Raw genomic sequence first — 14,575 nt, 5'->3', positions numbered from 1 at the left:
CTGTCTAATTACCAGCCACTGTGTCCTCCCACAGGCCTCGTAAACCCATTTTCCACTTTCTCGGGGAGTCACCGAATGCATCACTGCAGCTCTGTCACTGATTTTTGGTGAACACGCGTTGCAGGAGAGCCAAGTCAACATTTAACACCCCATCCTCCCTCCCTGCCTCTGTTAGAGCTTTCTGGCCCAGAACTGAGAAGCCCTGAGAAACCCAGCATGTCGCTGTGACAAATTGCTGCTGCACACACTGAGGCAAGGGGCTCAGGGTAAGAGCCAAACTGATAATTCAGGTGTAATTTACTGTGTCAGTGGAGGTCATTGAGTTGTGTCATGCTGTGAGTGAAAACATTGGGGAAACAGTGGGTTTCTGGACAGCAGTGTTGTTGTGTGGAGTGTTTTCCCACAGAGCTGCTTCGTTCTAAACAAATACAACAGTAAAGTTCCTGTAAATATAAGGTTGTTCAGTGTGTACATTTATTACTTTAAAAAACACAGGCACATTGTACTGTATACTGAATTGAAGACTGAAGAATGTTAGTTATTTTTTTCATTTACAGTACCTCTGGTGGTGTCTAACCATGCAGAGAGTTTTATGAGCTGAGGTTTTACGATATCTGGCTCTGATATTTCTTCCCCCCTTCCAATTCAATGGAGGTGAATGGAAAATGTGTTGCTTAAAGCACCAAAAAGTACATATGCAGATGTGTCTCAGCAGAAACAATGTCCTGAGTAATGTATAATCCTTCATAGAGACTAGTTCTTCAGTTGTTCTGATAAGAAAACATTTAAAAATGAAAAAAATGGCATTTTCATACTCGAAAATACAGGTCTATTTTCCCTCTTTGTTTATAAAATCATTGATGTTAAACCTTTAAGTGTGTCAAACAGAGCTGTAATGAGTAGTTGATTAATTGATAGGTCAATCAACACAAAAGGATGACCGTGATATTAAAAAATCAAATATTGATATTGCGTTAACAGTACACATAAGATAATATCATCTGAATAATCTCGCGAAGATGTTCGGTCTTCTGCGTCTTTCATTTATGAGTTCATCTGGTTGCCTTTTCATTAGTAATTGATTGTAATTGTTATTTTTGTACACTTTTGACTCTCTTCACCTCGCTATGCTCATATTTTGAGGGTAATTCATTTGCCAAAAAAGAAACAAAGTACACAGTACACAAAGTTAAAGATACAATTGATTGCATTTATTTTTTCAAGTTTTTTTTTATAGATATCGGGATAATATCGTTATCATGAATTCGTAATTGAGCAGTGAAAATCTGATATCGTGACAGCCTTATTTGATAATCAGTTAATCGTTTAGTTAATTTTTTCAAGAAAAAAGCAAAATATATTCTAGTTAAAGCTTCTAAAATGTGATGATTTTATGCTTTTGCTTGTCTTAGATGATAGTAAACTGAAAATTTTGGGGTTTTGGACTCAATGAAACAATTTGAATACATCTCCTTGGAGATTATAAATGGAATTAAAACAACAACTTTTTATAGACAAAACAATGAAACAGTTAATCTAGAAAAGAATCAGCAGATTAACCGATAATGACAATAATAGTGAGTTGCAGCCCGAGTGTCAAATAGAGAGATGTTGATGTTGTCTGGTGATGCTCCTTATATTTGTGATCCCTAAAAGCTTTTTTAGTATAGTTTTCTTTTATTCGGTGATCAGTTCTATAGAAACATAAGAAATGAACAAACCAAAACAAATCTTGGGCACTTTTCAATATTAAATATTAACCAAAAAGCAACAAACTAAGCTAATATTTGAGGGAAAAAGTCCTTGGATATCTTCATTTTTGACTGGCAGTTGCTGACATAAACAAAGAATCCCTCAGCTGTCATCCCATTTTGATTCAAATATTGCTAAAGTTTGAAAAATCCCTTTCTCCTGGTGAAAAACCAGAGCAGACTGACAGAAATCTCTCATGTGAAATGACCAAACTGTTCCAACTTTTGCAGAAAAGAAAGCTCTTTCAAATACATTCTGATACATTTAAAGGCCTTAAGCTGTACTGCAGATTAAGTTGGGAATCAAAGCAGATTGAAATCCTGTGTTTTGAATTTAGGTGAAGACTGTGTTTTCGTTTTGCTCATTAAATGTGCCATTTTAGCTGCAGGAGACACGGTCTGGTTTGTCAGCAACTTTGTGGGAAGATTACTGTACAACTCATCCTTTGGTCAAGGTTCTGGCAACAATGGGTGACGCTCCACGGAACGTGGTGACCCTGACAATAAGCAAACAAGGTCGGCATCATAACAATCGCAAACAACACGATGCACGCCCATTCATTAAGTGCAACCGCTTTTCTACAGTTTGACATTTAGGAGTTTTTTTTTTTTTTAAAAGGAATACGAGGGGTTTGCCCTTTCTCAACGAGCATTTTCACTCTCTCATCCTCCATTTTCTTGGACTTGGACTGCAGCTACGAAGAGCCTAGATTCTCTGATCCTTCACACGATAATATCTGTGAGTCACTTTAAAGCTCCATCAAGCGTGCACGAAGCTTCTCATGCATTAAAATAGCCATACTAAATGGAGAAGGACGTCAACAAGCAATCAGCTGTGTAAAAGGCTTTAGATTGATTAGATGTATTAGATATAAACGATTGTAAATGATAGTATCAGCCGGGCAGAGAGCTGTTTGTCTTATTCTTCACTGCTCTGACGGCAGGGCTTTTGCTTTTACAGTATAGGAGCTGGCAGCAGCTCCTCCGTGGTCACAGTCCTGCTCCATTAGAAGGTCCTAGTATCAGTGAGGCTCTCCAGGCGCACACACATAAACAGCCTTTCGACTTACGGACTTATGTAACCCAACCTTTCATCTCCATGCTCTGACAGACAGACCCAGACTACACAGAAGTCTACATGCGCCCTTTGATGTGCCAAAACAAAAAAAAAGCCACACAAAATCAAAGCCGGGCTTGAAACATTTCAGCGCGGCAGATCGCCTCGCGCACAGACTGACTTTACAGGCCGCAGCACAGTTCATTTCCTCTGAGACTGGCTCAAACATTTTGATCAGCAAATACTAAACCACGCACTGGATGGAGTCTGGTGTTTGTTTTTGTTTTTTTTACCAGAGGTGGAAAATCGGAAAACAAAACGTTGGTGTTGGTGCTTTCAAACTTCAAACCACCGACACTAGAATAAACAAGAAATTGCTGAAGCACAAACATCATCAATGTTTCAAAGACAAACGAGAGTTAAAAAAAAACAAAAACAAAAAAAGGGACTAAAAGTATTTATGTTTTCTTCCAGGTGAGTTTCATTTCTCCATGCACTCCACCAAGGCCCAAAAGCCCCCTTTAATACAATCAATTCTAATCCAGTATCAAATCAAACACATTTAAATCCGCTAGATCTGGATTTTTATTAGGATCTGCATCAAATTGTTCTAACTCAAAGATATCAGCCACCATCTGTCCCTTTATCCGGATAGCCACCAAAAGTTAATGGGGTCTATTCTGGACCAACCGGCCAACCAAGCAACAAACCAACCAACCAGCCACCAATCAAAAAAGACAACAACCAACAAATGAAACATGAAAGATGCTCACTAGAATTATTTTTCTCAGTTGCCTCTCAGGGCTTCTGTACAAAACTACTCCAACTTTGGTAGAAAACAGAACTAGACAATAACCTCACACAGGCTAAATATGTATATATCACTGCAATCAAAATGCATATGACATAACAAAGTGGTTATATATCTATAACAAACAATAATAAAAAATAAAAAAAACAAGAAAAAAACAAAAAGTCTTGTTCAAGCTTTATTACCTTGTTTTGTTTCAGCAGGATGGAGCAGAACAGTGTAAGATTATACTCAAAACATGTGACAGTTCACTGCCAATATTATGTCTGAAGAGGTAAAACCACACATGAATGATTTCTTAGATATCTCCTGGTTTTTCATGGATGCCCTCCAGGCAGCACAACGCAGCCGAAGCAGTAAAATTTCCGAATGGATTTGTTTTTGTCCTGAAGCTCCAGTGCACCCACTGGGAAAAATAACAACTTTGCAGAAGTTATGCCCTTTGTTTCACCCTCTGCAAGATTCATTATGCCGCCCCGTAACTCACAATAAGCCAGGACTAGCAGTGGCTTTCCATCATTTACAGCAATACTTGTGATTTATAAGCGACTGAAAGCAGTCCTCAGAAGGAAAAAATGCTTTGTGTCTTTGAAAGTGGAAGTCTTTCAATCACAGTACTGCAGCTACCAGAGTAACATGACACACTCAATAAGGTCTGAGGCATTTTTATGGGACTCTGGCTCCATTGTGAACGCATTCTGGACATTTACTCTACTTTCATGATCCAGAGTGAGTCTCTCAAGAAACAAATAAGATGATTGAATCAATAAATTGACTTTACACTGATCTCAGCACATGGTGTTGAGGTGGTAATCTGCTTGTTGAGCTGGTAACTGGTTTCTATCCATGCAGATAGTTTTGGTTTGGTTTTAAGACATCTGTTTGATTTCTGCTTCCACCCCAATACCGTAGACACGAATGGAATTACATTTAAAAACTTGTCTTTCCAGGAACAATGTGGATAACCCACAAACCTCACTGTCAACAGTTTACTTTGGACCTATTTTCCACCTATGAAGCCTGAACACAGTGAGGTTGGTGGAACATTCAGAGTCACATTGTTCCTGGAAAGAGATGTTGCTGTTGAATTTAGAATGATTTGAACCAAAAACAAAATTCCATTCACTTTTGTTGTATCGGGATGGAGACATAAATTTCAACGTCAACAGATATCTTCCTGGCTGGATACGACTAGAAGTAAGTGAGGAAATACTTTTTTTGTGTGATTTGGATTAACTTGAAGGAGTCTAACTCTAAGTTAGCCAAACAGAGTGAGTGTTTTCCACATGTTACATGTTTTTACCTCTGTTGCTATGCTTGTTTATTACTGTGACGATATTCTGTGTTATGTTTCTTTGGTTTTTCATGTGATAGTATCATACATCATTGATTCAGTGCTTGGAAAGGTTAAAACCCAATCGCCAGAACAAATGTTGGCAATGTACGTTTCTGCAAAACCACTGGTATGTTGAAACTTAACTTTTCTTTATATTGCAACATTTCTTTACGTTCAGTTTGTAATTTTATCTCGTAACAGCGTTGTGTTTATGCTGTGGTTAGGTTTAGGCAAAAATAAAACTTCTTGTTTTGGTGTAAAACACCTGTCGCCACAAACACGGCTAGAATTTGTCCCAAGGTCTTGACAAAAACATCCTTCTTTGACTCTGCGAAACAGCTGTAGATGTCCCAAGGTCTGATTAAAAGCACCCGTTTTTATCACCCTAAACATGGCTGGAGATTGTCCTGAGGTCTCGTTGAAAACAGCCAGTCTTGTCACCAAAAACACGGCTGGAGATGTCACAATGTCCTGTCGAAAATATCCAGTTTTGGCGCCACAAACACAGCTGGAAATGGTCCTTGTTGTCTGTAACAATTCGTTCCACCTCCAGACACTGAAGTTCGGTCATAAACATGTAATGTGAACATGATATGAGACGTTTTATTGAAATGTCAAAATGGTATGTAGCCTTTGACACGTACAAATGTGAATGTATCACAGTTTTAGATTTTAACCTCTTGGCATAAGACATCCTGTCTTCTACTGTCCAGCTCGATGACAGTTTGTTTAGAAACATTTATATGCTTCAAGGTAAATAATGGGACGGATACTCATAAGTAGATGATATGAAAATGTCAGCAATACAAAGAAAGCAGCCAGCCATAACATATCCACTGCCCTCTGCAAATGAGCTGTGCTCTCATGACTCAAAACAGTGCCAGCCAAGTAAACTCCCACCCTTCCTCTCACCCAGAGTGTTAAGAGGGCAGCAGTGTGGATGCCAGTATGCAGCCATGCCCTGTCCACCACCATGGCTCCGAGCCACAGCCCACAGCAAGCTGCTGTGCCTCTGAGGTGCTGGGTAAACACCACGGTGTCAAAGCACAAACAAACTAACTGGAATATGCTTTGACCTGCTCCCACCAATAACCAGTTGAGAACCACTTCCCTGTGGGTGTGAAGTGGTGGGAGCAGCAGCAGCAGCGGCGGCAGCAGCAGCAGCAGCAGCAGCAGCAGCGGCGGCGGCAGCAGCAGCGGCGGCAGCAGCGGCGGCAGCGGCACCCATAGTGCAGCTCGACTTTCACACCGATCGACCTGAAGCCTCGTAATTAGCCCAACCCACTGTCATCCGCTCACTACAGAGTACTTTTCTAAATCTGTCTGGAGAGAGAAGCGGAAACTGCCTTGTCCTAATATAGCTCAGTGCGATTTAACCGCTAGCAGTGTTTCTTAATCATTCATTCATGATCAGGCCTTCATTCTTCTTTCTCTGCCTCTCGCGTCCTATTTTGTCCCTCATTACTAGCTTCATGTGAGTGGAGTTGATGTGTGTCGACTCAGATATTCAGTAGCTGTGTTATCTTGTTAGCGCCCTGGATTTACTCTGACTCAAACTCAGTGTCCATTGAGGACACAGCAACCAAGAAATGCAGACTAGAGATCTTCTGTTTGGGGAAAAACAGAGATTGCTGATTTTACAGTATGGTTGGGTTAATTAAGGCAGTGTTGAAGGGCCAGGAGATCAGGCTGCAGGATTTCCAATCAGCTTGACCCAAGGGTTTTACGCACCACCTCTCGGTCTAATTAAACCCACTATTCTCGCGCTGAGAGTCAGGCCTGCACAGTCATGAGTTCACACATATGCCTACTTGCTAAGCGCACGCACACACATGCACTCAGGCTCACACCGGCTGCCTCCAGGTCTCCGAATTTCTCTCACTTATTCCTCCTTTGTTCTTTTATCACAGCTCTCTGTCAGAGATATTCTGACGTCTGCTGCGCTTGACTCAGACATCCCTGCACTCAATTTCATTTCAGCCGACAAAAAAGAAGAAAGTAGGTCAGATTCTACTAAGTCTCTCTGTATGAAGGCTTCAGAAATGACAGCGGCTTATTCGTCAGGACACCATCAAGGCAACAATCAAAGATCCCTGTACTCACTTTCACGGGTGATACAGCCACAGTAAACTCTGTGTTACTCATCACGGCCTTGAGAATGAGGTGTAATCTTGTTTTGCACCCCCAGGTGGAGGTATTCTCATGATTAGTGTCATATTGCTGTTTTCTCTTGGGCCCCTCTTTTGGAAGCTGTGTTTTTTTGTTTTATGATATTTCTTCAGGAATAATGACAATTTACTGTATATTTACACGATTTTCTTCTTGGATAATGGAAGTATTATGCTGCACCAGAAGCAAATGGAGTTTTACTTGGTATAAATGTTAAAATCTGCTTTAATTTCTAAGCTTCGAACACAAAAAGCTTTGATAATTGAACCCTGTGACCTACCTGGTGCTCTTTATTTCTACTCTGATGTGTAGAAAGATACAGACTTTCTTTAGGACTGTCAGATTTAGCATTACCTTTTGTATCTAACAGCCAATGACAGATAAAATCGATGGAAATGAGAAGTGGATGCGTGCCATCTTAATCTTCTATCTAATCAATGTATTTACTTTCTCACTAGTATTTTTCTCTCACATTTTCATTAAATAAACTATCATCCTCCTCGGGAAATATCTTCACAAACTGTCCTTTGTTTTAATTGGACACGGGGCAAATAGAAGTGCTAAGAATTAATAGGGGTGTGTACTGTATACAGTAAAACTGCAGGAACAGAGTGTGGAAAGGCTCGGGTCCAGGCAGACACAAATTTCTGACCCAAACTGTCTGGCTCTTTGTCCCTGTGACTCCGAAAAACCTCGCCGCACCTTCTCCTCCGCCACATCCACCTTGAGCACGGCAGCCGTCCGCTGGGAGGACACTCATAAATCCTTCCCTGCCCGCCTGCTGAGGCGAGAGTATGGAGAGTCGTTCCTATTCACGCTGGCTAATGTTTTACAGGTTTTACCGTGGGGGTCAGTCATCGTGGGTCATTTGCGTCATCGCCGGAGGGAAGGGAACTATTGAGGTGGGCTGCCAAAGCGGTGGGGGCCGTGCACAGCGAATGAGGAACACACTTGTGTGTATGCGAAGATTAGCACACGCACACCTAAAAGCTGTTTGGCATCCACACCCTCTCACATACTTTGTCTGGAAAGCAAACACACACAAACACACATTTAATGAACAAATCACACTTGCATGTGCATAAAAAAAAGGCTCACGTGCACAAATATGATCATATGATATATTTCACACACCAGCACTGCATCTGCACTCTGTTTACCCCTCCCCAACTCTTCACACTTTCTTACTAAGACTCTTCTAATTTCTGAAGTGTGACTAATGGGATTTATCGTCTTTACGTTTCCTGGGAGAGACTTAGCCTGATCCTAGAAGAAACCCAGTGTATCTCTTTGCTAGAGATAGATCTGTCAGCCTCCCAGGGCGAAAGCACAGGCCACAAGGATAGCGTGGCCCAGAGAAAACCTCAATGGGAGTACCCCATATTCTGACCTCAAAAACTATCAAATGCGGCGGCATGAAAAGTGTCACAGACAAAGCGAAAATCTCTTCATAAAAGCCTATATGGATAGTATTAAAATATTCCTCAAGCCTCATCCATGTGGTTTCATGATTAAAAAGCATCACCTTTTATTTTTTTGTGATATTTTTTGCGTACACGCTTGTGAGCTCTGGCCGACTCCTTCACGAGCTGTCCGGTTCCCAGCTCCGCACATTCAGATGGGTGAAAAAGAGGGGATCTGGCCGAGTAGACCTGGCAGCCCGCCTCAAAACAGCATGCCAACGCCATTAGTGTATAATGGTCCAGTCAGGATTACAGCCGGGGCCTGGAGAGCTTAGAAGGGAACACAGTACTCACTTGTTTGTTTGTTTTACAAGCCTTTCGCTCTGTTCAGTCTGCAAGGTGCCAGTGGGCTTTGTGTGGTTTAATTCACAGTCGATTCGAACGATGCACAGTGTGTCAACAATAGCCGCTACTCTATGGCCACTTGGTTGGAAGAGTTATGTCAGAATAAATAGGCTCTGACACTGCAATTAATTTCATAAATCTGAGCTAACTTCCTCTGAAATACAGACATTAGGCTTGTGCTGTCACTCATTCTGTGGTCGATACATTTCCCCAAAGGTGACTAAACCTGCCTGTTAATTGGCTAATTAGACACACATCTAGTGTACAACTAATTCTCTACTTATGTGCTTTCTGTGTGTTACTGGCCTTGCTTCATGTTCATCAAATAAGATAGACAGCACTGAGATAAAGAGTGCATTTCCCCATCATCCATCAACGCGGTGATTCAGCCCTTCAGTCTGCTTCAGCCGCTTGGGTATTTTCCAGCTGAGCTTTCATCACAAAATGGAAATGGTAATATTGATTTATATGTCTTCTTAAAGACTTTCTGTAGCGTTTATGAATTAAATTATGAAAGGCGAGGCGATCAGGAGTGCAGGCTGATAAAAAGGGTTAAGCCACATTTTTCCCTATTTTGTTTCCCACAGGACTTATTTAAGCAATGAAAAATGGAGAGATTTGTGCTAGTTTGGTGCACAGTGCAGGTCTCAGACAACAGGGCTGGGTGTTACAGTTCCACTGTAAAATGTTTTTATGAAACCATAAGTCTGACTGGGACAGGAGGCAATATTTCTTTTGGAGGAGTCGATCTACGTCAAGAGGGGTTTTCAAAGTTAATGAACAGTTGAATAACAAAACCATTTGGACCTGACCGTGACATGTGAACTGAAGCAAACACACTTTCACTCCTGGGGCCTCATTAATAAAAAATGTTCTAGGATTTATGCTTGAACTTAGTCTTAAGATCATTTCCAACGGTGTGCTTAAGTTTGATTCATAAAAGATGCTGAGCATAAAAAAAGGTTCTGAGAATCCCATTTGTAACTTAAACTTAAAGGAGACCTAATATGCTTTCTCATCCACGCCAATGGTAGCTCCTCTCTCCCACAGAAAACACTGCTCCTGAAGCACCTCGTCAGTAATTCGCCTTCAATTCGATGACTTTGTGACATCACACTACATCACCATGTCACACATTTGCATAATATATGCCTATATTCACGGTAAAAATGAAGCTAACTGGTAGCTGAAAACAGGACAGAGCCGACCGTAGACACAGTAAGCCGTGCTGGCGCTGGCATATGTGAGCTGACCAATCAGAAGAAACTGGGTATTCAGGAGGGGGCCCTTAAAGAGACAGGAGCTAAAACATTAAGTATCAGACAGAGGGGGAAACTGAGGCATTTTTTTAACATTAGAGCATGTAAAACTATTCTAGTAGTTACACAAAATAAAATTATGAAGCTGAAAATGAGCAAAAAAATGTGTCTCCTTTAAATCAACTTAAAATGACCACACCTGCCTTGCTATTCCCCACATATAATGCAGCACAACTAAGGGTTTATCAGGAATAGAGATGAATCAAGAGAAAATGAAACTGAGGTGGTGGACAAGATTGAAGCCAGGGACACATATTATTCACTGGACTAAATAGTGGGTTGAGAAACAAAGGCAAACACACAGCGTCAGAGTGTGTCGCCGCTGCACATTGTTCATAAAGTTCATGCAAAGTTAACCACAGGGTTGAGTGCATACTGTATGTGTCCTAAACTGCAATATCCCTATATAAGGGGCAGGAAAATCACTTAAGCCAAGTCTAGACTTTGCTTAGAGATAAGATCATTTCCACGCCAAAGTTAGGTTTTAAAAATCACTACTTATACATGTTTTTCTGCTTAAGTCATACAAAATTAATTGTGAGTCCGTTTTTATAAATGAGGCCCCTAAATTATGTTAATTTTGGCTGAAAAGTGACACGTGGAAATCTGCTTTTTGATTACACCGGTCTAGCTTTAGCATCCAACCTGAGTTTGCGATAAGATAATTCATAGAATAGGAAATGAGAATCTAATAACACAGAGTTCAGTCAAAGGCCCTGTTATGAAAGTAGCATGGGAATTTGTGCATGCATGCTGCCTCCAGTGCATACATTATTTAATCGTTTATTCACAGGGCTGACTCAGCAACGTCTGTGTTCTGTGTTTTGTCTGTGCTCATCAGAGAGAGGACCACACACACACACGCGCACACACGCACACACATATCCCCCACTATTTCAGCTGCGCATAGAACATTTACAATCCCATCAAGATTCCCACAGGACTCCAGTCAACAAACAGACAGCGACTGCCCGCTCAAGCATATGCCTTTAAATCACATCCCTACATCCTTTATAAATCACTGAGGTAGAAGCATAAGTGTACAGTCAGGACAGCACCTATGTGCCGACTGATGTACTTAAAGCATGTGTGTGCATGCATGAAAGTGTGTGACTGCCAGCCTCTAATAAACAGCATGTGTACCTGCGTGGGGGCATAAATCTCTGCTTCCTCTTTTTTGCAGGTGGAAGGATTTGCATTACAGAATCTGTTCCCCCAGGGGAGGTTCAGGTCAGCCCCATGGGCAGGTTTTCCACCATTAACTTGTAAAGCGCTTGCTTTATCAGTGAAACTCACAGAGGGCTCTAGTTCCCCAAGTAGAAGGAATGCAGGGGTCTGCGGGGACCACAAAGGTACAGAGGGAACAAGAGATGGCCTTCCCTCACACACTCTGGTGGGCTTTGCTCCATGAGGCGAAGCACAAAGCCATTAAGAGTGGGCCATCATGCTGATAGCCATCCTGGAAACCTGGCTTAGAGCAAAGTAAACAGAGGGATAAGATAGAGATGCTGGTTGTCCTCTGGGGAAATAGCCTGCAGGCTCCATGAGTGACAGAAAACCATCTTATTCGATCACACCCTCGCTGGGGCTCACTGAGGCTTCAGCGAGCACTATACAGTATATACTATCTTAAAGCTCTCTGCCCGGCTCGCCTAAATGATATACGATGTGATAATAACCAAAGATGCTGTAGTAATAATATGTTGTCACTGTGTCGTGCAGCAGTTACGCCTTTGGCAAAGGAATATCATGAAGTATGGTTTCAGTTGAGCTCTATTGAAAAGTGACAACAGCTCTGTGACTGGACCACCCAGACTGATTGTTCACAGGCCCGCTGCGGAGGCACATTTATTCCAAACTGTGAATTTGCAAGTGGATGATGTTTTATATTTGTTTAAAAAACAGCTGCAGATTTAAACACCCAGCAGATACAGCAGGGAGCAACATTAGCAACAGGGAACCATGTTTTGATACATGTCAAGCGACATGGATACAATATTCACTCTTCTTTGAGCTCTGGTTTGGTCTTCATCAACTAAAAAAAAATATTGGTCTCTACACCTGTCAAGTGCTACACTATGTTCACCAGCTTGGTTCTAACTTCCTATGTGTGCCATCTGGTTTTAGGCGGGTAGCATACAGTGTTTTTATCAGAACTTGTTTGCGGATGAGGAAGTCATTCTCTGTGGGTTCTTCACTGCAAACAACACCTTCTGCATTACCTAAAACCATGTGATCTATCTTTACAGCCCTGTCACCAGAATGAAATGGGGCCGTTAACGTTTCTGCAAACCACTGATACAATCAAATCTGTCATATCATGTTTAAAATACAGGTTTTCGACCTGATTTTCATATCAGGAAGTAGAGAGGATGGCACTGAAGTTAGGAGACCATAAAACAATAGTGTCACAACATAAAATTGAAAATGGAGGCTAAAGAAATGTAAAATTACATAAAGAAATTCAAGGTTTCAGCATATCCATGGTTAGCAGAAACGTACACTGTCAACATTTATTCCTACAATTGCATTGATCATTTACATAAAAATATTAAGTCCCTCCGCTCCCCTATCAATTGTACTTGCAATATGTAACTTTAGTGAGAGGTTAGGATATACATAGGAGTATCCCTATGTATATTCCTGTGCATGGTTCTCTCTCTTTTCATGTCCATGTGTGTCTGTGTAATAGTGTCCATGTAACCATGTGTGCTCAGGATCTGAAACAGCATGAAGGCCAACCACAAGCTAAAAAAAACACTGTTAAAAAACCCTGTTAGTCTGCTGTTTAAACATGGAAGGAATCCTAGTTAAAATATTCAAAGCATTTGTTTCTTTTTTCACACTCAACAACACAGAACTCTCTTGAAACACACTTTGCTCCTGGATCCTCTTGATCAGAGCCACCGGTGCCACCCACCCACCCACACACACACACACACACACACACACACACACACACACACACCATGGCAAACGGCTACTTGTGTTTACCTAGCCATGTGACTGAAGCTACGGCACATCCAGTGACGTCAGACTACATTCCACACATTCATCAGTCTCAGTTCTCACTGATACTGTCTCAGATGCTGCGGAACAGAGGGAGCAGAGATCATACATTATAAAGGCAGCAATCATTCACCGGGCCTGTGTTTGCTATATTTATCTCTTCCTGATAAAAGAAATAAGCACTACTTTGTGTTTGCCATCCGTTTTCATAAGCAGTTGTGTGCTCGAACAGCTATTGCCTGAAATAGCCTTCCTGTTCCACTTAAAACGTGGAACCCATAAATAATTGCAAAACTGCCGTCAAGAGATGGATACAAACAACTCACTGCATAAATATGCATGAATACTTCAGCTTTAAACTACAGTATGTTTTCTTTGGTGCTTTCGCTTGTGGAGCTTGGAGCTTATTGTTAAATTAGTGTTTTCTGTTGTATTATAGAGGATACCAGTGGCAATGAAGCTCCTACAGTATACTATATGTTTGATGATGTACAGTATATGAATCTTTGAGGTATTAAACTGTCCAGATGTCCAAAGCAAGCAGGACGGTTAACATTTTTGTCCAACAGTTACAGCTACTCACCACCTACCAGACCAGAATGGAGCCATCTTTAACGTTATTGGCCAAATCTGTGCTTTTCATGCTTTGAAAAGTCCAAATGTCAGCTGTGAAAAGGGTATATTATGTCAGATTATCTGGAATTTTGAGGGGTTTACAGGTCCAGTCTCAAGCCTCCTGAACTGCACACAGATTCATCGTGGCCGCCACAATGATATCAGACACTTTTCATATTTAACAATTTAAAATCTAGATGATTAACACCAGTACTGGGCTACTAGCTGGACCACAAAAAAACAATGAGAGGCATCCCGTAGCAGCTGACAGAGCTGCCAAGCAACAACAAACATTATTGCTCTTGAGGCTAATGTTAGCGAGCATACTGTTGTTGACAGTAACTTAAAATCTCACATCCAGTTCTTGCTAAAGAATAGAAAACCTGTGTTGACCGTGTCTCCCATTTTATCCAAACTCAATTAACCTTCCGCTTTTTTTTATCCTCACTGCAACGTGTCTCTACAGCAAGTTGTTGCAGCACGCTAATCTCCATTTTGTTTATGTGTGCTTATGAGTGCTGGACGCCAGGCCCCCACTGCTGCACAAAGTGACAGATGCTGTTCATTGAAAATGTATTAATAATGTTTCCAAATTTCATCAAATTCAAGACTGCTCTTCTTTGGGTCCTCAGCAACAAACCTGCTGAGTGTAATCATGTGAATCACAGACAGACAGACAGACAGAGATGTCTTGCTTTAT

At 41.3% G+C, this 14,575-nt stretch overlaps 1 protein-coding gene across 1 annotated transcript in view; it reads right to left on the bottom strand.

Moving 5' to 3' along the window:
• LOC141001278 (cGMP-inhibited 3',5'-cyclic phosphodiesterase 3A-like) overlaps positions 1-14,575 on the bottom strand; it is a 75,642-nt gene that overhangs the window by 35,261 nt on the left and 25,806 nt on the right. The gene's annotated exons all lie outside the window — the stretch shown is intronic.

This window comes from Pagrus major, chromosome 8, assembly GCF_040436345.1.
Source record: "Pagrus major chromosome 8, Pma_NU_1.0".
Lineage (NCBI taxonomy): Eukaryota > Metazoa > Chordata > Actinopteri > Spariformes > Sparidae > Pagrus > Pagrus major.
The sequence above is the reverse complement of the archived record's forward strand: the minus strand, read 5'-3'. Positions and strand labels throughout refer to the sequence as shown.